A 24,995-nucleotide genomic window follows, 5' to 3' on the forward strand; every position below is an offset into this window, starting at 1 on the left:
CTGGGAGTGGTTCTGAGAAATCTGCATTTTAGGAAGCACTTTATATGATTCTTATGCACTATTATAGAGGGTATAAATGATATACTTAATAAGGCAGCACTAATATATTTATATGTAAATATACACTAAACAAAATATATAATCAAATGACCATAGAATGTTTGCAAAAATTTACTAGGAACTGTCAAAATAAAATAAAATAAATAAAATAAAATAAAATAAAATAAAATAAAATAAAATAAAATAAAATAAAATAATAAAATAAAATAAAATAAAATAAAATAAAATAAAATAATAAAATAAAATAAAATAAAATAAAAAATAAAATAAAAAGTAAAATAAAAAGTAAAATAAAAAATGTAAAATAAAAAAAGTAAAATAAAATAAGTAAAATAAAATAAGTAAAATAAAATAAGTAAAATAAAATAATAAAATAAAATAAAATAAATAAAATAAAATAAAATAAAATATTATAGAGATCACATTCTTTCCAATTGTTAAAAAAACACAAAAGGTATAAATTAATGTTTTTAGAATAGAAGGAAGCACCTTGGCCAGCTGAAAATGAAAAACTCTCTCATAAACAATTTGGACCAAAGAGAAAAATCAAAATCAAACTGTAGAAATTTTAGAAAATAAAATGATAGAGATGTATACATCAGAACCTATGGAATATAACAGGGTTTGAGAGACATTTATTGACCTAAAGACTGAATTACTAAGCAAGAAAGATAATAGTAAATAAAGTCATAGTTCACCTCAATAAATTAGGAGTATAACAACAAAATAAAGCCAAGCAAAAGAAAAGAAAGAACTTAGTAAAGATAAAAGATTAGTGGACTGAAAATGATTCATACTATATCTAACATAAAATAAACACTAAAGCTGTTGCTTTAAAAAAAAAATAAAAAGGCACAATAAATATCTGACACAATCAAGAAGCAAAGATGACATATTGTCTGATTCTATTTATATAAAATTTTTAGGAAAGGTAAAACTAGAGACAGCATATTAATCACTCCCTGGGGCTGGAGGTAGGGACACAGATTGACTACAAATGGGCATGAGGGAACTTTTGGGGTTAATGATTACACAAACTGTAAATTACTAAAAATCATTAGACTATATACTTACAATGGATAAATTTTATGTTTTATATTATAGCTGTACTTCAATAAAACTGTTAAAAATATGTTGATAAAATATCCCACTTACTGTAGCAATAGAAAGGGTGGAATACTTAAAAACATGAGGGTGGATTTTATGAGTAACATTGGCTAAGACTCAGATGGATAGGAGGAGACCCAAGATAGTGGAATAAATAAACACCATGCCTGCTTCCTTCCATGAACACATTAAAGTTACACCTAAATTATAGAACAGTCAACCTGGAGAACCATCTGAAGTCTGGCTGAACAAAAGTTTCATAACTAAGGATACAAAGAAGCCACATCAAGACTAGTAGGAGGGCGGAGATGCTGAATGGGCTGGTCCCAAAACTCTGTGTGGTGGATGAAAATTGGGAGGGTTACTTCAGCTGTGGAGGTTCACCCCAGAGGAGCGAAGGACCCTATCCCCACCATAGATTCCCCAGTCCGGAGTACTGATGCCAGGAAGAGGAGCCCCCACAACATCTGGATGTGAAAAACAGTGGGAATTCCAACCATACAGGTTGGACAGAAGACTGTTTGTAAACCTAGATGTCCTCTTAAAGGGCCAGCGCACAGACTCATTTGCTCTCAGGCACCACCTTGGGCTCTGGCAGAGGAATGGTGACTCGAGGAGTTTCAGAGGCATACGGGGTGGGGAAGCAGACTTGAGGCCAAGGCTGGAGGCCAGTTCCATTTTTCCTGTGAGAGGTCCTTTTCCTGTGCAGCCGGCAGGTGGCCAACATCTTTAAAGTGTTGAGTCCTGTCCATACACTTATGGTCAAATCTGAATCTGATTGGTGTGGTGAGCTCTGGGGCTCCACCGACTCACTGGTACCCTGCCTCACCCAGCTCCCTCAACACTGGAGGCACTTTATGTGAGAGCAGCCAGCGCTGCCAGCATTGCACTCTTTCTTGGAAAACTATCAGAGTCCACAGGTGGGTGAAGACTGGCCTTGGTGTTTTCTGAGACTTTTGCTGAGTAGCTCCAGGCATAGCACTGACACCAAACCAGAGTCTACATTAGCCTGGTGACCACAATGCTTCCCACTCTAGTGACTCCCTGAGATCTTGCCTTATCCAACTTGCACATCCCATAAGGATACGCAGCTGAACTTAAAGGTTGCTAGCAGGTGGCAGCAGGACATAGGGTCTCCTGGTTTTTTGTGGAGCTACCCCAGGCCCACTACTTGGGGCAGCCATACTCAGTTCACATGCCTCCAGGTACAGCACGGGCAGCAACCAACTGTGGATTGCTTTGTAGATCCTACTAGGTACTCCACAGGCAGTAGCTGACTTGGGCCTGCATCAGAGCCCCTCCCAAGGGCCCCAGAACCAACATACTTAGTGGTTGGCTTCAGACCACAGCAGAGCATGGCCCAATTAGCCCCGCAAGTGGCATAAACAAAGGGCAGTTTCAACAGGAACCAGAGCCTGCTGGAGTGAATTCCACTGAGTGGGGTAAGCCTCCCACACAGCAGCCACTAAGCTGTGGATGTGGCAAATCCCACAGCCAGTCAGCTTGAGTGTCAATCCCACCTACAAACGTGATAATAGCACTCAAGTTTCAACTATAATAGAAAAGCACACACAATCCACACAAGGGACATTCCTGGAGTACCCAGAGCAGGTGACTAGGGAGACTGTGCCACTGGGCCTCACAGGACACTTGCTACATAAGGCCACCCAGCCAAAACTGGGAGACATAGCAACTCTACCTAATACATAGAAATAAACACAGAGAGGCAGCTAAAATGAGGAAACAAATAAATGTGTCCCCAACTAAAGAAGAGGCTAAAACCCCATAAAAAGAACTAAACAAAATGGAGGCAACAAACTATCAGAGACAGAGTTCAAAATAATGGTTATAAGGATGCTCAAAGAACTTAATGAGAACTTCAACAAAGAGATAGCAAGCATAAAAAAGGACATAGAAACCACACACACACAAAAACAGTCAGAAGAGAATACAATAATTGAAATGAAGAATGAACTAGAAGGAATCACAAGCAGACTAGATGAAGCAGAGGATTGAATCAGTGATTTTGAAGACAAGGTAGCAGAAAACATAGCTAACATACAATATTATATGAGATCCAGGGGTACACCATAGTTGTTCAACATTTATGTACCTAAAGAAGTAATCACTATGATAAGTCCAGCAACCATCCGACACCATACTATACTATCACAATATTATTATTTCCCATGCTGTACGTTATTTGTTTTATATCCAGAAATTTGAACCACTATTCTCTTCACCTTTCTCCTCCCCTTTTTAATTTTGAAGTTACAGTAGACATTCATTATTATTTTATATTAATTTCACAGGTACAACATAGTGGTGGTTAGACATTTATATAATTTAAGAAGTGATCCCCCTGACTAGTTTAGTACTCACCTGGCACTATACATAGTTATTACTGCATTATTAACAATATTCTCTATGTTGTACTATACATCCCCATGGTTACTTTGTAACAATTTGTGCTTCTTAATCCTTTCCCCTTTTCAACCACACTTCCAACCCCCATTCCACCTGGAAACCATCAAATTGCTCTTTATATCTATGAGTTTGTTTCTGATTTGTTTGTTTATTTTGTTCTTTAGATTCCACATATAAGCAAAATCACATTGCATCTGTCTTTCTCTGTCTGACACACTCCACTCAGCACAATACCCTCCAGGTCCATCCATGCCGCCGCAGATGGGACTAACCCATTCCTTACCATGGGCAAGCAATATGCCACTGTATATATGTACCACCTCTTCTTTATCCATTCTTCTATCTACAGACACTTAGGCTAAAATATTAATAAATTTTTTTAAAGAGACTTAGATGGATAGATATGATTTTTTCTTGGATAACACAAAGGATATAAAACATTCCTAAATTTATCTATAGATTTAATGCAATCTCACCAAAAAATGAAATAAAATTTTAATTAAGTACTCACATTTAATTGGGCAAAAGACAATTGTTTAGTGGATGGTTGGGATGACCATTTAAGGACGGATAAAATTAAGTCTCTACTTCACACTCAACACCATAATAAATCCCAGATGGAAAAAAGGATAATATTTTGTATGATTTGAAATAGTGAGGGTATATTTTATAGGAAGCACATATAACCCAGAAATCACAAAGGAGGAAATGGATCAAATAAACATGAAACTTAAAAATACATTAGTAGCAAAAAAAAAAAAAAAAAACACAACAAAACACCCAAAATATATGTACTGGGGGTGCCAAAAAAAATGTATACATATGACTTGTATTCATCTTTTGTTATTGGTATATATTGAGTATTACAATTTTAACACAGTTTTTTCCTCTCTCACTCTTTCTCTCTTTCTCTCTCTCTTTCTCTCTCTCTTTCTCTCTCTCTCTCTCTCTCTCTCTCTCTCTCTCTCTGTATGACTATATATATATATATATATATATATATATATATATATATATATATATATATATGACTAAGAACATTCAACACATTTGACAAAGATTTAATATTATTATTTTATATTATACAAATAACTCAAGTTCCATACCCAATGTATCAACAAACCATGTTGGCTGTACTTCCAACATATATCTAGCATCACCTTCACATTGCTACTCTGGTCCTTGTATCTGGAAACTATATTCTGGTCAAATTCAGTCTATGTCCTGAATAGAATGTATTCCACGGTCTGAATTTTTTTTAGTTCAATAGCTATATTTTTCATACACATTGTTCTTAATTCCTTTGTATCTTGTGTCAAAACTTGTTTTTTTTTGTTTGTTTGTTTGTTTTAATAAAGTCATGCCTTCATGACTTTGAACATCTTCAAAACATTCTGAATTTTTGTTGGGCTGTGTTATTATATTAATTTCAAATGGATTAATTTCAACTACTGATTATTGATTGTATTTTTGAATTTGGGGACCTTCATTTTTAGCCTTAATTTTGAGTGGGAAGTATAATTGTTTGTTTGCTTAACACATATTATTTCTTTCCTCCCCCTCTCTCTCCCTTTCATCCACTAAGCTAGTTTTATGGTTATCTCTACCTGGGCTTCACTGAGCCAGAACAAGGGCATAAGTGAACCTTCCAGGGTAACTACCCCATGATGATATTGAGACTTGGTATGGTAGACCAAGTCATAGAGCAAATGCCTTTGTTCAGATTCTTACAGAGAAAGTGTGTCCATATCCTCCTGCCTCCTGGGACCTTCAGCTCTTCAGCTTGAAGCTACGATAGCACTGGGCATCAGTTCGGAGTAGTGTCTCTTGGCTTCTTCTTATGAGTTGATGACTGCAAAGAGTCCCTCTCTAGTGCCTGGTTTCAAGCAGTGGGCATGAGCCCTCTACCTCACATGAAGTCCCTTTGGTTCCTCTTATCTCTGGAGCTCAAGTCCTAACCAATTAAAAAAAATAGCCTAGTTAAAGAAATAAACAAAGCTGCCATCATCCATGTTTATAGCCCCTCCTGAAGATAGAGTGGTTAAAAATTAGTCTGTGTTCATTGAAAACACAATTTCATGCCTTCCAAGTAATCCTCACAAGGTATGTGAAGGATGGCCCTTTGTGGAACATACACCTGCTGTGAGGGGCTCTTCAAAACTTCTAAATCAGCAGTGCTCTTATCCTGTGAACAGTGCAATGCCACATGCAGTGCCCTTAACAATTTATATGAGCATATCATCTGTAGATGAGAATTTTTTTCAAGCATACAAAAGAGAAAGTACATTTTACCTTCCCTAGTTTTGGCAAGTCTTACTTACATTATTGTTTTAAAGTGTGTTTACAGGATCCATGACAGTGCTTCATAGTTGTCACACTTTCATGCATAAATGCATAGATTTCTTCATTCCATCACCTGCTTGTGTTCATTCACGTGTCCACCCATTTTCATCTTTGAATTTATCTTCCCATAAAGGATGAATAATAACATTTTAGATAGCATTACAAAAGTGTGATGTCCAATGAATATTAGAATGGGTTCTCATATATAAAAAAAGTGTGTGTGTGTGTCTGTGTGGTTTAAATTTAAATCATGTCATTGTCAATAATGGTTTCCATTAAATACTTGAAGTCTTGAAAAGTGAGCCTAAGAAAATTCCTCAGAATGCCCTGATGCCAAAGAATAATCTAAAGACCCAGCCATGGGGAGGAATAATAATTCGTGATTGCTCCCAATCAATATGGTAGTTATCCATGGAATATAGGTCAGCAGTGAGGTCAGACATAGACATCTTACCCCTATCCGGGGCCTGACCTCACTGCTGACCTATATTCCATAGATAACATCCACACTACCATATGGCGTGCTTCCACCTGTCCATCCTTCTAAGACCAGTTTCTGTGGCACTTCCTGCCTAAGCATTTCTCTGATCCTCACTCAGACAAAATCAGTTTTCTGTTCAGATGAGCCTCTACAGCACCTTATATTTTAAGTACATTAAATTCACCATTTAAATATACAATTACCCCTTAAACTAAACACATATCTCAATGTTTAACTCCTTCAAGAATCAGCAACAGAACTGCTTGCTATGAGAAGTTCCCTGACTCTCCCAGGGAAACAGACTCTCTTTCCTCCATGTTTCCACTTCTCTTGATTACAATTTCGATTATAGCAATTATTACATTATAATAATTGGTTTGCATGTATTTCTCCTCACTAACTCACCTCCTCTTGATGGAAGAGAATATGATTTTTTTCAATCAACAGCATCTAATCAATAGTCAGCAATATATTAGGTCTTCAAAAACTTATTTATTTTATATAAGAATTAAATACACATATACATATGCATATCACAAAGACAAGGAACTATTTTTATTTTATTTTTGTATGTCCTGTGTTTGTAATAGTGATTGATATATAACAGTGATATATAATAGGTGTTTAATAAATGTGAGTAGGGTTGAAGTAAAGAGAATTCACTCTTTCATCCATGAGGTTGTTATTGGTAGAGTAGTCTACCTAAAGGGTACATTAGATGGGTTCCAGATAGTGCCCACATTGAATGCTAAACTTGTATACTGAAACTATATGCCCTTAATTTAATACTGAAGGGTGATTTAGACCATGCCTCTTATTTTTCAATTTATATAGTAGACAAAATCTTCCTGACCATGGCAGTGAAAACATAACAGCATTCTCAGCGATGACAATGCAGGAACTCAATGGATTTGGTTACCCATAAGTTCCTATCTAGCTCTAATATTGTGTAATTGAAAATTCTTAAGAAATAGAATTTAAATGTTCACACACACAGAAGTAGATATGTGAAGTGATGGATATTTTAATAGACCTTGTCTTTCTACTTAACAAAGCTCAAAGTACACAGATTTGAAAAAGAATTAACTGACACCTGTTGGTATAGACATTCTTTATTTGTAAATCTGAAAGCAAGTTCAACTCTACAGAATCTTACATCTGGAAGGTTACTATGTTTAAGAGTTTACTACATTGATGGCGTATCTCTGATGTATTGCACCTAATAATATAGTTGGTGAGTCAACACAGAACTAAATATAGGAAGAAACTTGCTTTGTACTACTATTTCAGATTTGCTGTACATGAATATACATGTTCATCAAGACTTCCCTGGTTATACAATTTTCCTCAGGTACCCAATTTCATTGTTATATTCTTGACCCATATTCTCCCCAATAACTCCCCAATATCGGGTCTGAAATGTAGATTCTAAGCTTCACACTCTCTGATCATTACCTCCTATTCTCATTAAGATATCTCATACATTGACCCCAACTTGTTTTTCATTATCTGTCACGTTTCTCCTTTTTACTTCTGCCTGACATGATTGATCCAGGTAACCACTCTTATTTTTCTTCCTATATTTCCTAACGTGAAAAAATTAGGATATGACAAAAAATATAGGATATTAATTAATTCTGCTTACACTCAAATTTTACTTTCTCTGAGCCACCATTTGAATAGCTGAACATGGATGGAGGATAATAAAACACTATTCTGACGGATCTTCATTTGAATTCATGACCACTAATATTAAATGGGAACATACCATGGCCTGATATTCCTATTATACTTCCTTAACACATGGAATCCCCACTCTACAAAATAACCTTTTCACAACTATCCTCTGACAGTTCTCTTCATGCACTACACTCAGTTCATAACCTTGCCTCAAATTTTATTGAAAAAATTTTTTAAATAGATAGGAATGCCCTTCTCATCTTACCTTTGGGTACCTGTATCCAGGTTCTCTGCTTTTCTCCCTATTTTTGTGCATAAGGGGTCTATGCTACTATTAAAGCCTTCCCCTTATGCTAGGGGTCCAAGCCTCTCGTGCCTTCACAAGGATTTAACTCCTTCAAATTTCCCCTCCTTTCTCACATTAATAGTGTTCTCAGAGAAATCGGCCACTACTCATTATTGTACTTTGGCTCACTTTTTGCTCCACCTGAAATTCTATTTTGGTGAAAGAAAAATGAATCCTTGAAGAGATTTTTACTTAGTGTTGTTATTTTCTCAACATGTTCTCCCTACCCAAAGATGTGTGATACCATCTTTACTTTGCAGCCACTCCATATAGTAAGAGCCACATCATGCATTGAGAATGGATTGGTAAGAGGATGCAAACAAATGTCAGTTGGATACCTTAGAAGCTGCTGACAAAACACAGTTCGAGAAGAACTTAGTGACAGTTTGAACTTGATCCTCCATTTTACATAATGCAGCACATCTGCAGGTCTCTGTAAAACGAGGTTGGCTCAAAGTCCTAGCTGCAAGCAGCTCCAGGAAGAAGTGGGTTTTCTTGAGCAAAGGTATTGTGTTCAGAGGTAGGAAGGCAAGCTTGGAGAATCTTTTTATAATGGCTGCAACTGCAGACAAACATGTACAACATGTAGACATAAACAGGTAGAAAAGACTTGCTGTCATATATTGTTGGGTTTTCAGTCTTCCACACACTGTGCTGAACTATTTTAAAAATCATACTAGCTGTTTTCCCAGGTGTGAGGGAACATATCATGCTTCTTATAATATTACCATCTTCATCATCATTACTATTATTGTTAATTAGATGTTTCAAGTGGAATAAGAAGTGGAAACTGGCAAAAGCGTTTGGGTCTTCAAAGTCTCACAGACACACAAACACACACACACACACACACACATACACACACACACACACACCACATATACCTGAGTCCCTGTGAGTTCTACTTACTGACCTATCATCAGAGGAATTTTCCCAATATGCTGAGCATAAATAATATAACTCAAATGACAGGAATAAACTTTAGTTGTATAATCAAGGATTACAAAGGATGAGACTTATTTATGAAGATATGATAACATTGCTATTTCACTAGTTTTATAAGGTCCAAGTAGGATGTCATTCAAGGAAGTTTAATTATGAAAGTTAAAAATAATTATTGTCATATGCAGTCTGTGTTGGTTAAAGTTCTTAGACTGCAAGAAACAGAAATCAACTGTAGCCAGAGCAAAAGAAAACAAAAACAAAAAACAGAAAATTTATTAAAAGGATAAGAAAGTACCATGACAAAGTGGGATTTATCCCAAGCTGTTTCAACATTCAAAAGTCAACTGATTTAATCCATCATATCAATAAGCTAAAAAAAGAAAAATGACATGATCATATGAAAAGGTGCAGAAAAAACTTCGACAAAATCCAATACTCATTCATGATCAAAATTCTCAGTAAGCTAGGAATAGAGGGGGACTTCAACTTGATAAAGAATATCTGCAAAAATTTTATAGGAGCCATCATACTTAACGGTGAGAACCTTGGAGAGTTCCCTTTAAGACCAGATACAAAACAAAGATATTCCCTCTCACCATTCTTCCAACATTGTATTGGAAGTCCTAGCTAATTCAATAAGACAGGAAAAGGAAATAAAAGGTGTATATATTGGGAAGGGAGAAATACAACTGCCCTTGTTTGCAGATGACATGATAGTCTATGTAGGAAATCTGAATTGACAAAAGAACTCCTGAAACTAATAAGTAATTATAGCAAGTTTGCAGAAAAGGTTAACATACAAAAGTCAACTGCTTTCTTATATATCAGCAACAAACAAGTGGAATTTGAGATTAAAAACACAATGGCAATTACTTTAGTACCACAAAATATGAACAAGTTTGGCTCATATTAAAATAAATTTAGTAAAATATGTACAAGATCTATATGAGGGGAACTACAAAACTCTGATAAGCAAAATCAAAGAAGACCTTAATAAATGGAGAGATATTCCATGTTCATGGATAGAAAGACACAGTATTGTCAAGATGCTGGTTCTTTCCACCTTTATCAAAAGATTCAATACAATCTCAACCAAAATTCCAGGAAGCTTTTTGTAGATATTGAAATATTAATTCTAAAGTTTATATGAAGAGGCAAGAGACCAAAAATAGCCAACACAATATTGAACCTAACTTTAAGACTTACTTTAAAGCAATAGAAATGAAGACAATATGGTATTGGTGAAATAATAGAAAAATTGATTAATGGAACAGAATAGAGATCCCAGGAATAGATTCACATAAATATAGTCAAGCAATCCTTGAAAAGGAGCAACGGCAATACAATGAAGAAAAAATAGTCTTTTCAACAAATGTTGCTGGAACATCTAGATGTACATGTGCAAAAAAATTAATCTACACACAGACCTTACATCTTTCACAAAAATTAACTGAAAATGGATTACAGATCTAAGTGTAAAATGAAAAACTGTGAAACTCCTAAAAATAACATAGGAGCAAACCTTGGGTATAGCAATGATTTTTTTAGATACAACACCAAATGTACAATTCATGAAAGAAATAATTGATAACCTGGACTTCATTAAAATTAAAAACTTGTACTCCACAAAAGTCAATGTCAAAAGAATGAGAAGAGAAGCCAGAAACAGAAAATATTTGCAAAAGACACATCTGATAAAGGATTATTATCCAAAATATACAAATAATTCTTTTTAAATTTTTTAAATTTATTTTTAATTAAAGTTTATTGGAGTGACCAAAAACTCACAGACACAGACAATAGTTTAGTGGTTACAAAGAATTCTTAAAACTCAACAGTAAGAGCACAAAAAAACCTGATTAAAAAATGGGCCAAAGACCTTCACAAACACCTCACCAAAGAAGATATAGAGATGGCAAATAAGCATATGAAAAGATGCCCAATGTCATATATCATCAGGGAAATGCAAATTAAAAATATCAACGAGTTTCCACACACCTACTAGAATGGCTTAAATCCAGAATACTGACAACAACAAATTCTGGCAAGAATGTAGAAAAACAAGAACTCTCATTCATTGCTGATGGGAATGCAAAATGGTGCAGCCACTGTGGAAGACAGTCTGTTGGTTTCTTACACAACTAAACATACTCATTCCATATGATCCAGCATTCACACCCCTTGGTATTTCCCCAAAGGAGTTGAAAATATATTCACAAAAACCTTCACATGGATACGTTATTCATGATCGCCAAGACTTTGAAAGCAACTAAGAAGTCCTTCAGCATGTGAATAGATAAACAAACTGTGGTACATTCAGACAGTGGAATATTATTCAGTAAAAGAAATTAGCTGATTGGAAAAAGAAATGAGCTATAAAGTCATGACAAGACATGGAGGAATCTTAAATGCATATCACTAAGTGGAAGATGCCAACCTGAAAAGGCTGTATACTGCATGATTCTAACTATATGACATTGTGGAAAAACCAAAACTATGGAGATCAGTGGTTGCCAGTGATAGGAATGGGAGGAGGAAATGACTAGGTGGAACACAGAGGATTTTTAGTGCAATGAAATACTCTGTATGATACTATTAATGTAATGATAGATACAAACCGATAGAATGTACACCAGGAGTGAACCCTAATGTAAACGATGGACTGTGGGTGACAATGATGTGTCAGTCTGGGTTCATTGATTGTAACAAATGTACTCCTCTTGTGGGGAATGCTGACAACAAGGGAGGCTGTGCATGTGTAGGAATATGGAGCACATGCGAAATCTCTGTGCCTTCTCCCAAATTTGGCTGTGAACCTAAAACTGCTCTAAAATAATAAAGTCTTAATCTTAAAAAAAAAAAAATTCAGAGAGGAAGCATCAAATTGTCTAACATCTGTCAAATGCCTGGCCTTTGAAGAGGAAGGTCAATGCACACATTCAACATTTCAATCAAATTATACCCAGTGAGGATGAGGTTATCTCCCAAAAGTAAATTAGGATACTTTTAGGTAAGGGACGTGGATATTAAGCAACCCATCCCTCCAAAATGACCAATTGGATCCAAAGAGAACATAACAAAATTTCTGTTTATATGTCTTTTCACTTGCAGTTCCATTGCTGAATCAAAAAGGTAACATTAAATTTTATTTAACATTCATTTAATAGATTTCGGACATTCTGAATTTTTCTAGTCATGGATATACTGTCTAATTAACAGCTAGTAATAATTAATGATGTTGACATTTACATCCCTCATTTATGTCACCAGTTCCTACATCATACTAATTGGCACTTAGAGACACAGGAAACATGTCTTGAACTAAACACGGACACCATCATGCTGTTGCAATTTTTTTTGAACCCAAAACCCTATTGTACTCTTGACATATTAGTATCATTTTCTAATTGCATTTCCTTAGAGAAATTACTCTGCAATCATGAGAATTTTGAATAGGCAAATGTTATGTCTACTTTTACAGTAAAAAGAAAAGTTGTAAATGTGAGCTCATTCCCTAGTGTACTTTGTAATATCTTTGTAAAGTTAATATATAGCAAGCATAACCACTCAGGCATTTAAGTTTAGTAGCTATAGACTATTGTCAGTATTCCTAAATTTAAGAGAAAAAAATACCTGTTGAAAGATGCATAGCTAAGAATGGGCTCTTGAGCCAAAACTTGCGGACTGTACCTCTTTACTTTGCATAATTGTAATATAAACGAATTTTGTACCGCTTGACATGTTGAGTTTATTAGAGAGCATTTGAGTTTATAAAAAGAAAGAGGAAAGAGGTTTGAGGAGAGATGAGAAAAGAGAAGATGAATAGATTTTAGGAACATGATTACACAATGACGTAAAAGCACCATTATGAAGGGGTGCCCCCCTTGAAAGGGGTTCCTAAAATTAGTACACCTTCCTCAATATTTTCTCATTTATCCATAATCTTCCCCCTAATATATTCTCCTCTCCCACTGAAAGAACATGGGGAAGGAAAGGTAAGCCTTGGGCCTAGCCCCATGCACCAGGGAACCATTAGGGAAACATAATTCACACAAAAACAACATTTTGTTTTATAGCTCAGATGACAAAACACCCTTAACAGTCACTGAATGAATCATTAGGTGTCTTTCACCTTTCTCTGGATGCAAAATTAATTTTTCTAAATCCTTAATCATTCCTCCTGGCAATACAGGAGAGCCTTCCCCAGCTGTACTTAGACTAATTAACTACCTTGGGTTTTATCTAGTTAAGCATTCAAAACACAGTAGTTCTGCTCATCCATGGTTTTGCTTCCCATGGTTTCAGTTACCAACAGTCAACTGTGTTCTGAAATATTAAATGGAAAATTTCAAAAATAAAAAATTCATAAGTTTTAAATTGTATGCCATCCTGAATAGTGTGATGAAATCTTGCACCATCTCATTCTGTCTTGCCTGGGATGTGACTCATCACTTCATCCAGCATATCCATGCTGTATACACACTCCCTGCCCGCTAGTCACTCAGTAGCTGTCTAGGTTATTAGATTGGTTCTGAGAAACAGAGAGAGAGAGAGAGAGAGACAGAGAGACCACATTCACACAACTTTTATTATAGTACATTGTTATAATTGTTCTATTTTATTATTAGTTATTGTTGTTAATCTCTTACTGTGCCTAATTTATAAATTTATTATAGGTATGTATGTATACAAAAAAACATAGCATATATAGGTTTTAGTACTGTCTGTGGTTTCAGGAACACATTGCAGGTCTTGGAATGAATCTCCTGCAGATAAGGTGGCACTACTATACCACAGTTTATTTATCCATTTACTTGTTGATGGGCTGTTTCCAGTATTTGGCTATTATAAGTAAAACAGCTATGAACATTTGTGTACTAGTCTTTGCCTGGACATTGGCTTATACTTCTCTTGGATACTATGCTCCTTTAGTAACAGATACTTTGCTTGCCAACATTTAATTCTTCAGATCTAAAATTAAAACTGACTTGGACCATTAATCCCTAATGCGTTGATACCAAAGGGCTATAATTCAATTCTAAAAATTTTTAAATGTATCTCTTTTCACAAAAGAATAGGGATTCTTTTCCTTTTTATTGTGTTCCTCCAACCATCATCAAAAAATGGAAAAAAAAGAGATGTCATCAAAATGGCAGCATGAGGTGAGCCTCTGTAAAGCTCCCCTGGAATTTACAAGTAATTGAACAACAATAACTCCACAAAGGACTCCCTGCACAGCAGACAGACAACACGAAGAGGCCCACTAATGAATTCACCTAAAGGTGGGCAAATCATGTGAGCAGGGGAGGAAGGAAGGGAGAAGTGCGGAGACAGAGCCACGCGGGCACAGAACGCAGACCTAGCTCAGTGCTCCGAGCTCACTGCATCCTGGAGATACCGCAGCTGCGGGAGAGGGGAGAACTTGGACTGCTAGGGCTCCGCTTATGGCACACAGGGAAGAGGGGACAGCATATAACACGGCTGAACCCAACGCTCACGGCAGAGACCTCGGAGAAAAGACTGAGGGAAGAAGGCTGAAAACGGTGATTTAAGCCCTCACTGCTGAGCAGAGAACGGAAGCCTTAGGCACTGAGACTAGCCACCCCCTCCCTACCCTCCCAGAGCTCGCCCTGCCCCCACCTGCCTGGTGCTAGAAGTGGAAAAGTAGCAATGTCAGATCAAAAGAACAGAATATTTGCTGTTCTGAGAACTGTGGACCTCAGACATAGATTCGCAGCCCAACTAGTTCCGGCAAAGGGGAGGGAGCTGTAAAACATCGGCCATTTTACCTACGTTCATTAACCGCTGATTCTCCTCAACAAATCACAAAGATATCGGCACCCTCTATTTACTGTTTGGTGCCTGAACAGAGATAGTAGGCACCGCCCTAAGCCTGCTGATTCGAGCTGAACTAGGCCAACCAGGCACCCTCCTGGGGGACAACCAAATCTACAACGTAATCGTCACCGCCCATGCATTTGTAATAATCTTCTTTATAGTAATGCCAATTATAATTCGGGGTTTTGGCAACTGATTGGTCCCCCTAATAGTCGGCACACCCGATATAGCATTTCCACGTATAAACAACATAAGCTTCTGATTATTACCCGACAACATAAGCTTCTGACTCTTACTCAGGACCGGCTGTGGTGGTGGTTGCCGCCATTGTTCTGGGCCACCTCTCACAACTCACCCCGCCCTTGGCCCCACCTATCTGGGCAGCTCCCTGCAGGAGTAAACAGAACTGCTGAAACATACAGGCTCTGAATCTGGTGCAGGAAGAGCTTTGGAACTTCAAAAACTCTACGCATACTCACAAATACTGCGCCCTGTAACCCAGGCAAACTATTAACAAAGGAGAAGCCCATCTCCCAGGGAATCCCCCCATTGTGTCAGAAGTTGGAATAGTGCAGAGAAAACATAGCAATACCATGTGAAAGAAAAAAAAAAGGCTGCAGTCAGAGAAAAAATAAAACATTCTACCAACAAGTACTGGAAAACAAAAGAAAGACCTGTTCCTATCAACCTGTTGCAGAAGACACTCCTGTAGATGTGTAGGAAGAGAAATAATAAATTAGTAATTGCCATGAATAACCACGGCAACAAGACAGCTCAGAAAAAAAGTGAAAAGTCTCCAGAAAAGGAACTTAAAGATGTGATATAAATGACAGAGAATTGAAGATTGCAGTTCTGAAAAAACTCAACGAGATGCAAGAAAACACTGAAAGGCAGTTTAATGAACTCAGAAACACAATCAAAGAACAACATGAGAATTTTACGACAGGGATTGAAATTTTAAAAAGAACCAAATAGAATTTCTGGAGATTAAGAACTCAATAGAAGAAATTAAGAATGAAATAGCCAGCTTACGAAGTAGAGTTGACCAGATGGAGGAAAGAATCAGTGACATCAAAGATAGAAACCTGGAAATTACATAAATGGAAAAGAAAGAGACTTGAGACTTAAAAGAAATGAAAGAACTCTACAAGAACTTTCTGACTCCATCAGAAAGAGCAATATAAGAATAATGAGCATACCAGAAGGAGAAGAAAGAGAGAAGGCAACAGAGAATATATTCAAACAAATTCTCAATGAGAACTTCCCAAACTTGTGGACAGAACTGGATCCTCTAATCCAAGAAGCACATAGAACACCTAATTACCTCAATCCCAACAGGCCTTCTCCAAGACACATCGTATTGAAGCTGTCTAAAATCAACAACAAAGAAAGAATCCTAAAGGCAGCCAGGGAAGACGGTAACCTACAAAGGAAAGCCCATTAGATTATCATCAGATTTTTCAGCAGAAACTCTACAAGACAGGAGGGAATGGAACCAAATATTCAAACTATTGAAAGACAGAAATTATGAGCCAAGAATAATATATCCAGCGAAGATATCCTTTAGATATGAAGGAGGAATAAAGACCTTCCAGACATACAGAAGCTAAGGGAATTTTCTAATACATGACCTGCACTACAAGAAATACTAAAGGAGGCTATTCGACCACCATCAACAGGGACAATTTGTGGCAACCGAAACATAAAAAGGGGGAGAATAAAGGCCTGAACCAGAATATGGGAATGGAGAGAGTAAGCATACTGAAGAAACTGAAATACTCTAAATATCAAACTGTCTTTTACATGCACTTAACGGTAACCACTCAAAAAATCCAGACTGAAATATATACTGTGCTAAAAGAAGAAACAGAGGGAAACATCATAGAATACCACCACACAGAAATAATAGACAACAACAAAAAGCAAAGAAACAATGGAGACACAGCCTTACCAGAAAACTAAAGATAGAATGACAGGAAATCCTCACATATCAATAATCACCCTAAATGTAACTGGACTGAACTCACCAATAAAAAGGCACAGAGTAGCAGATTGGATCAAAAAACTAAACCCAACGATATGTTGTCTCCAAGAGACACATCTCAGCTACAAGGACAAGCATAGACTCAAAGTGAAAGGGTGGAAATTGACACTCCAATCAAATGGTACCCAGAGAAAATTGGGTGTAGCCATAATGATATCAGATGAAACAGACTTCAGGGTGAAAAAGATAACAAGAGACAAAGATGGACATTTTATAATGGTAAAGGAGACTATACAACAAGAAGACATAACAGTCATCAATATTTATGCCCCCAATGAGGGAGCAGCGAAATATACCAAGCAACTACTAACAGAATTAAAGGGAGAAATTGACCAAAACACAATTATACTAGGGGACTTAAATACATCATTGACAGCTATGGACAGATCATCCAAACAGAAAAAAATAATGAAATAGCAGCCCTAAATGACACATTAGATGAAATGGACGTAATTGACATATATAGAGCACTTCATCCTAAAACATCAGACTATACATTCTTTTCGAGTGTACATGGACATTCTCAAGGATAGACCGTATATTGGGACACAAAATCAGCCTCAGCAAATTTAAGAAGATTGAAATCATACCAAGCATATTCTCTGATCACAAGGCTTTGAAATTGGATATCAACTGCAAAAAGAAAGCAGGAAAAAACACAAATACATGGAGATTAAACAACATGCTTTTAAAGAACGACTGGGTCAAAGAAGAAATTAGAGGAGAAATCAAAATACATAGAAACAAATGACAATGAAAATACATCCTACCAAAATTTTTGGGATGCAGCAAAAGCAGTTTCAAGAGGGAAATTTATATCATTACAGGCCTATCTCAAGAAACAAGAAAAATCCCAAATAAATAACCTCGTGTTACACCTTAAAAAACTAGAAAAAGAAGAACAAGCGAAACCCAAGGTCAGCAGAAGAAAGGAAATAACAAAAATCAGAGTAGAACTAAATGAAATAGAGAACAAAAAGACAATAGAAAAAAATGAATGTGACAAAGAGCTGGTTCTTTGAAAAGATTAACAAAATTGACAAACCCTTGGCTAGACTCACTAAGATAAAACGAGACAAGACACTAATTAACAAAATCAGAAATGAAAAAGGGGAAGTTATCACGGACACCACAGAAATATAAAGGATCAACCAAGAATACTATGAAGGACTATATGCCACCAAATTCAATTACTTAGAAGAAATGGACAAGTTCTTAGAAACATATAGCCTTCCAAGGCTGAATCATGAAAAACTGGAAAATCTAAACAGGCCAATCACCAGTAACGAAATTGAATCAGTCATCCAAAACCTTCCCAAAATCAAAAGTCCGGGACCAGATGGCTTCACTAGTGAATTCTACCAAACCTTCAAAGAGGATCTAATATCAATCCTGCTCAAACTCTTCCAAAAAATTGAAGAAGAGACAGTACTCCCTAACTCATTTTATGAAACCAATATTACCCTGATACCAAAACCTGGTAAGGACAACACAAAAAAAGAAAACTACAGACCAATATCTCTGATGAATACAGATGCAAAAATCCTAAACAAAATTTTAGCAAATCGAATGCAACAATGCATTAAAAAGATTATTCATCACGACCAAGTGGGGTTCATCCCCGGCGACAAGGATGGTTCAACATCCGCAAATCCATCAATGTGATACATCACATAAACAAAATAAAGGACAAAAATCATATGATTCTATCAATTGATGCAGAAAAAGCATTTGACAAGATACAGCATCCATTTATGATTAAACCACTGAATAAAATTGGTATAGAAGGAAAATACCTCAAGATAATAAAGGCCATATACGACAAGCCCTCAGCTAATCTCATAATTAATGGTGAAAAGCTGAAGCCCTTTGCTCTACGTTCAGGAACACGACAAGGTTGTCCCCTATCACCTCTGCTTTTCAACATAGTGTTGGAAGTCCTTGCCAGAGCAATCAGGCAAGAGAAAGAAATAAAAGGCATCCAAATTGGGAATGAAGAAGTTAAATTGTCACTCTTTGCAGATGACATGATGCTCTATATAGAAAACCCTAAAGACTCCACCAAAAAGCTATTAGAAACAATCAATGAATACAGTAAAGTTGCTGGCTACAAAATCAACGTTCAAAAGTCCATTGCATTCCTATATACTAACAATGAACTCTCAGAAAAAAAAAATACCAAAAAAATCCTTTTGCAATTGCAACAAAAAGAATAAAATATCTAGGTATAAACTTAACCAAGGATGTGAAGGACCTATATGCTAAAAACTATAAGACATTTTTGAAAGAAATTGAAGAAGACACAAGGAAATGGAAAGAAATTCCATGCTCGTGGATTGGAAGAATCAATATTGTTAAAATGGCCATATTACCCAAAGCAATATACAGATTTAATGCAATCCCCATTAAAATCCCAATGGCATTTTTTAAAGAAATAGAACAAAAAATCATCGGATCTGTTTGGAACCACAAAAGACCCCGAATAGCCAAAGCAATCTTAAGAAAAAAGAACAATACTGGAGGTATCACACTCCCTGACTTTAGCATGTACTACAGGGCCACAATAATCAAACCAGCATGGTATTGGCAGAAAAACAGACACATAGACCAATGGAACAGAATTGAGAACCCAGAAATAAAACCACATAAATATGGACAGATAATTTTTGACAAAGAAGCTAAAAACATACAATGGAGGAAAGACAGCCTCTTCAATAAATGGTGCTGGGAGAATTGGATAGCCATGTGCAAAAGAATGAAACTGGACTGCTGTCATTCTGTACCAAAATTAATTCAAAATGGATCAAAGACTTAAGCATAAGACCTGACACAATAAACTGCATAGAAGAAAACATAGGTACTAAACTTATGGACCTTGGGTTCAAAGAGCATTTTATGAATTTGAGTCCAAAGGCAATGGAAGTAAAAGCTAAAATAAACGAATGGGTCTATATGAAACTTAAAAGCTTCTGCACAGCAAAAAAAACCGTTGACAAAATAAAGAGGCAACCAACTGAATGGCAGGAGATTTTTGCAAACAGTGCTTCCAATGAGGGGCTGATATCCAAAACATACAAGGAACTCATGCAACTCAACAACAAAAAAACAAACAACCCAATTGAAAAATGGGCGGAGGACCTGAAGAGACATTTCTCCAAAGAGGACATACAAATGGCAAATAGACTTTTGAAAAAATTCTCAACATCACTAATCATCAGAGAAATGCAAATGAAAACCACAATGAGATGTCACCTCACCCCAGTCAGAATAGCTATCAACAACAAGACAAATAGTAACAAGTGTTGGAGAGGCTGTGGAGAAAAAGGAACTCTCATACACTGTTGGTGGGAATGCAGACTGGTGCAGCCATTAGAGAAGGCAGTGTGGAGTTTCCTCAAAATATTACGAATAGAATTACCATATGACCCAGTCATCCCTCTCCTGGGTATCTACCAAAAAAATCTGAAAACATTTATACATAAAGACACGTGTGCTCCAATGTTCATTGCAGCTTTGTTTACGGTGGCCAAGACATGGAAACAACCAAAATGTCCTTCGATAGATGAATGGATAAAGAAGTTGTGGTATATATACACAATGGAATACTATTCGGCGGTAAGAAAAGATGATATAGGAACATTTGTGACAACATGGATGGATATTGAACGTATGATGCTAAGCGAAATAAGTCAGACAGAAAAAGCATAGAACCCTATGATTTCACTGATATGTGGTATATAAACCAAAAACAACAAAAGAACAAGACAAACAAATGAGAAACAAAAACTCATAGACACAGACAATAGTTTAGTGGTTACCAGAGGGTAAAGGGAGTGGAGGGTGGGAGATGAGGGAAAGGGGGATCAAATATTTGGTGATGGAAGAACTGACTCTGGGTGGTGAACACACAATGGGATTTATAAATGATGTAATACAGAATTGTACACCTGAAATCTATGTAATTTCACTAACAATTTTCACCCCAATAAATTTAAAAAAAGAAAAAATGATAAAAAAGAATTTAGATGAAAAATATTTTTCTCATATTCTTTTAATAAGAAAATTCCTTCAACCAATCTATCTTAATTCTGAGCCAAACAGAACTCTATCCACAACTTTGACTGTGGAACAATTGCTTATGGTAAAGTGGAACCCAAGAAGCATGTAACTCGTTACACACAGCTCTTGTCTCCTCAAATCTACATCTTTACTTTGATTCCCAACTGTGTGCTCTCACATACACATCTAATTAATCCCCATCGTGTTAATTTAACTCCTAAAGATTTCTCCAGACTACTAACAACCTTTGCCTTCATTAATGCTTTTATTTACCATCCCTTCCTGAGCTAATGACAACCATTCCTAACTAGCCCCTTAATCTAATTTCCTTCTGTTCAGCACCATTTTAACCAAATGACCTAACCTCAAATGTCTTGTAGCTTTCCTGCTTAAACTCCTTAATGGCTCCCCACTGTCTACAGGATAAGTCCAAACTTGCTAATAAAGCACATAAAGGTCTCCAAGACCTGATTATGCCTAATTCTGCATCCTTACCTCCCATCTCCTGCATCTCACCACATTCGAATTCCCTGAACACATCATGGACTTTCACACCTCATACGTTTGTTCATACTGTCGTTTTGTCTGGACACTCTTCTCACCCTCATGTCCCCTTCTTTGCCTACTTCCTTTCGTCCTTTAAGACTCAATCCAGGCTTCACCTCATCCCCAAATCCTACCCTCACTCCAGCCCCAGCACCCCAGGAGTCCCTCCTCTCACTCCTCCAACCCGTGAACCCTTGCTCGTAACCAGGACTGCGATGATCTCATATTAGCTGGAAAAGGCTATTTCACTTAATAGCAGAAATTATGACTCCATTTTCTTTGTGTGCTCATGGCCCAAGTTGTGTGCTCATGCCTGCACAAGTTTTTGTTAAATAAACATAGGAACAGTTGCTACATACTAGGTTGGTGCAAAATTGCGGTTTTTGCAATTATTTTTAACCTTTTAAACCGCAATTACTTTTGCACCAATCTAACAGCACCTTCCCTGGTGCTGCTGTCCCACCATGGTACCACTGTCCATCAGGTGGTTCAAATTTAAAACAATTAAATGCAATGGATGTGATTCCACAACTGAGCTTCCAGTAGGGCCAATACAATAAAAATGCTTCTATTTAAATATAGTGTTAATGTTAAAATAGAGTGGTGTATAATGAGTGTAATCCCTGTTTCTAGTAAGGGAGAAAAAAATGAAATCACCATGAAGTCATAACTCAGGGGAGGGAAGTCATTTTGTCTAAGTCCCAGCCACCAGAAAAAGAATGAAGCCATCTCAGCTTGCCCAGACAGCCCTCTCTTTATGTTCTTGTCACCTTGTTATACAGGTAGATGGAGGTACAGCTCTAATTTAGGCAGCTCAGCTCCATACACCAGGGGCTTGTTTCTGTATGAGCATCTTTATTCTTCTTCCTGCCATGAGAGAGTATGTAGCACAGCTAGGAGAGCCAGTTGGCCCACCCCAGAAGCAAAAGCAGCAGAAGTCCAAGTCCCCACCCAAAGAAGGACTTGAATTACTCTCAATGTTTACTCCTTGAGTGTTCCTATTTTAATGATCTGTGCATTCACAGGTATCACCTAGTACGAGCTTGCTGGATACAGTGAGACAATCAGGACTTGGGTAAAGGGAAGAAGGTAGAAGAGGAAAATCACAGAAAGGCTTTAGGAAGTTTAAGTGAGGTGAGTCATTTGGGGGAAAAGTTAAAAAGAAAGAAAGGAAAATTCCTCCTGGGAATTTGTGGCCAGTATGGTACAGAGGAGGAAGACAGCCCTTCTGCAAAAGTGAGGGGAGGTCCTCCTGGGCAAGGAGACTGAGGGGAGGCCCTCCTGGGCAAGGAGACTTGCCAAAGACCCCAAGGTGAGCCAAACTCACCTTCAGGATTTCTCTATTCTTCTAGCTTGGCCTGGGTTTTGCACCTCTGTGGCTTCCATATTTTAGATATGGCAGCTTTAACTTCAAGGGGGAAGATACAGCAATGCAGACAGGTTTGGGTTTGTTTTCTTTTTAAATACCCTTTTAAATTATTATAAGTGTTATATATGTTCTGTAGAAAAGCATTTACTGCAAGTTAGCAAGAGGAAAAAAACTAAAATCTTCCATAATCATATGACTCAGAAATCAATGCGTAGGTAGGACAAAAATAGAATTATAGTACTTAGGAAACTTGCTTTTCAAAGTTAACAATAGGTTGTGAATGGTTGCCCGTGTTGTTCTTTTATAACATTATTTTTAGTTGCTGAATAATATTTCATTTTACAGATGTACCATAATTGATTTAATCAATTACATATTGATGGACATTTAGATTATTTCCAATTTTTCCTATTAGCACTTCTATGATGAGCATCCTATTAGATAAAATTTCGACAATATATAATAATTACCTTAGGAGAAGTTATTGTACATAGAATTGCTAGGTCAAAACTATGAATGTGCTGAAGCAATTATATGTAATCTATATATAAATTGCCCTGCAGAGGTTGAGCTAATTTCTACTCCCACAAGCAGGGGGTTAAAGCGTCCATTTCCTAATTTCCTGCAGATAATTTTTGAAAGCAGAATAATTGAAAATGTTTTACAAAGCTCCTATTTAGAAACCAGCCCACTGACCACAGTTTATTCATCCACTTGGATTCAATTCTACAATTATAGAGAATCTTTCCTGTGCGAAGCAGAATAGATAGATAGAACCAACACATTTAATTAGTTTAATAATGGTTTAATCAATTTGGCCAAAATAGTCACACTGCTGATACAGAAACACTATTAAAAATCATTTTATGGCTAAACTTCCCATATTGATACTCATCTTCTGTAGTTTCTGATGCTCATTCAGCCTCCATCCCTCAGAGAGTTTCTACTGGACCAACCAGTGCCTAAGGTCCGAGTCTTTACTCAGGGACAAGATCTTTATCATATTAAATCCAAAATTTATCTTTGTAAATTCCACATATTAGTCCTATTATCACGTAGGAAAGAATCCAATTCCTCTTCAAATATGTTTCCTGTTCTCCAGACAAATAGCCAATACCTTCCACATTTCCTTATATAACATTTCCAAGATCCTGTTTCAGCCACCTGGAAGGCCTACAATTATTTTACCTTGTCTTTCCTACATCCTTGTGAATTCCTATGTTCAGGGAACCTCCTTCAAGGTCCAGCTCAAGTATCACCTTCCCTGACCCTTCACCTCCCTTCCCTTAAACCTGTTCACAATTAATTACTTCCCTTTCTGTATTTGCATAGCAGTTTGTACATATCTTTAGTATAAGCCTTCATTACTTATATTGTAATTATTTGTTTGCATGACTGTCTTCATGGCTCATCTGTGACCTCTTTGAGGATAAAGATTATGTCCAAAGCACCTAAAACAGTACCTCTTAGACATGGTAAGTAATAAAAAATACATACCTACTTTAAATGAAACAGAAGTTCACAATTTAGTAGGATAAATGAGATATGTTTATAAATAACTATAAGACAGAGCATACAGAAGATGGTAAACATCAGAAGATAATTATAGTTAGGTTTTGTAGAAATGCAAAGATAAGGCAGAAAGGTGAATGGCTTTGAAAGCCAAGCTGAGGCTTCTCACCATAGATATTATGGACACATTTTGAACAAAGTGTGCAGAACAGCTCAGAGGGAGAAGCAAAAAAGAGGT

Source organism: Rhinolophus hipposideros, assembly GCF_964194185.1.
Source record: "Rhinolophus hipposideros genome assembly, chromosome: 10".
NCBI classification, from domain to species: Eukaryota; Metazoa; Chordata; class Mammalia; order Chiroptera; family Rhinolophidae; genus Rhinolophus; species Rhinolophus hipposideros.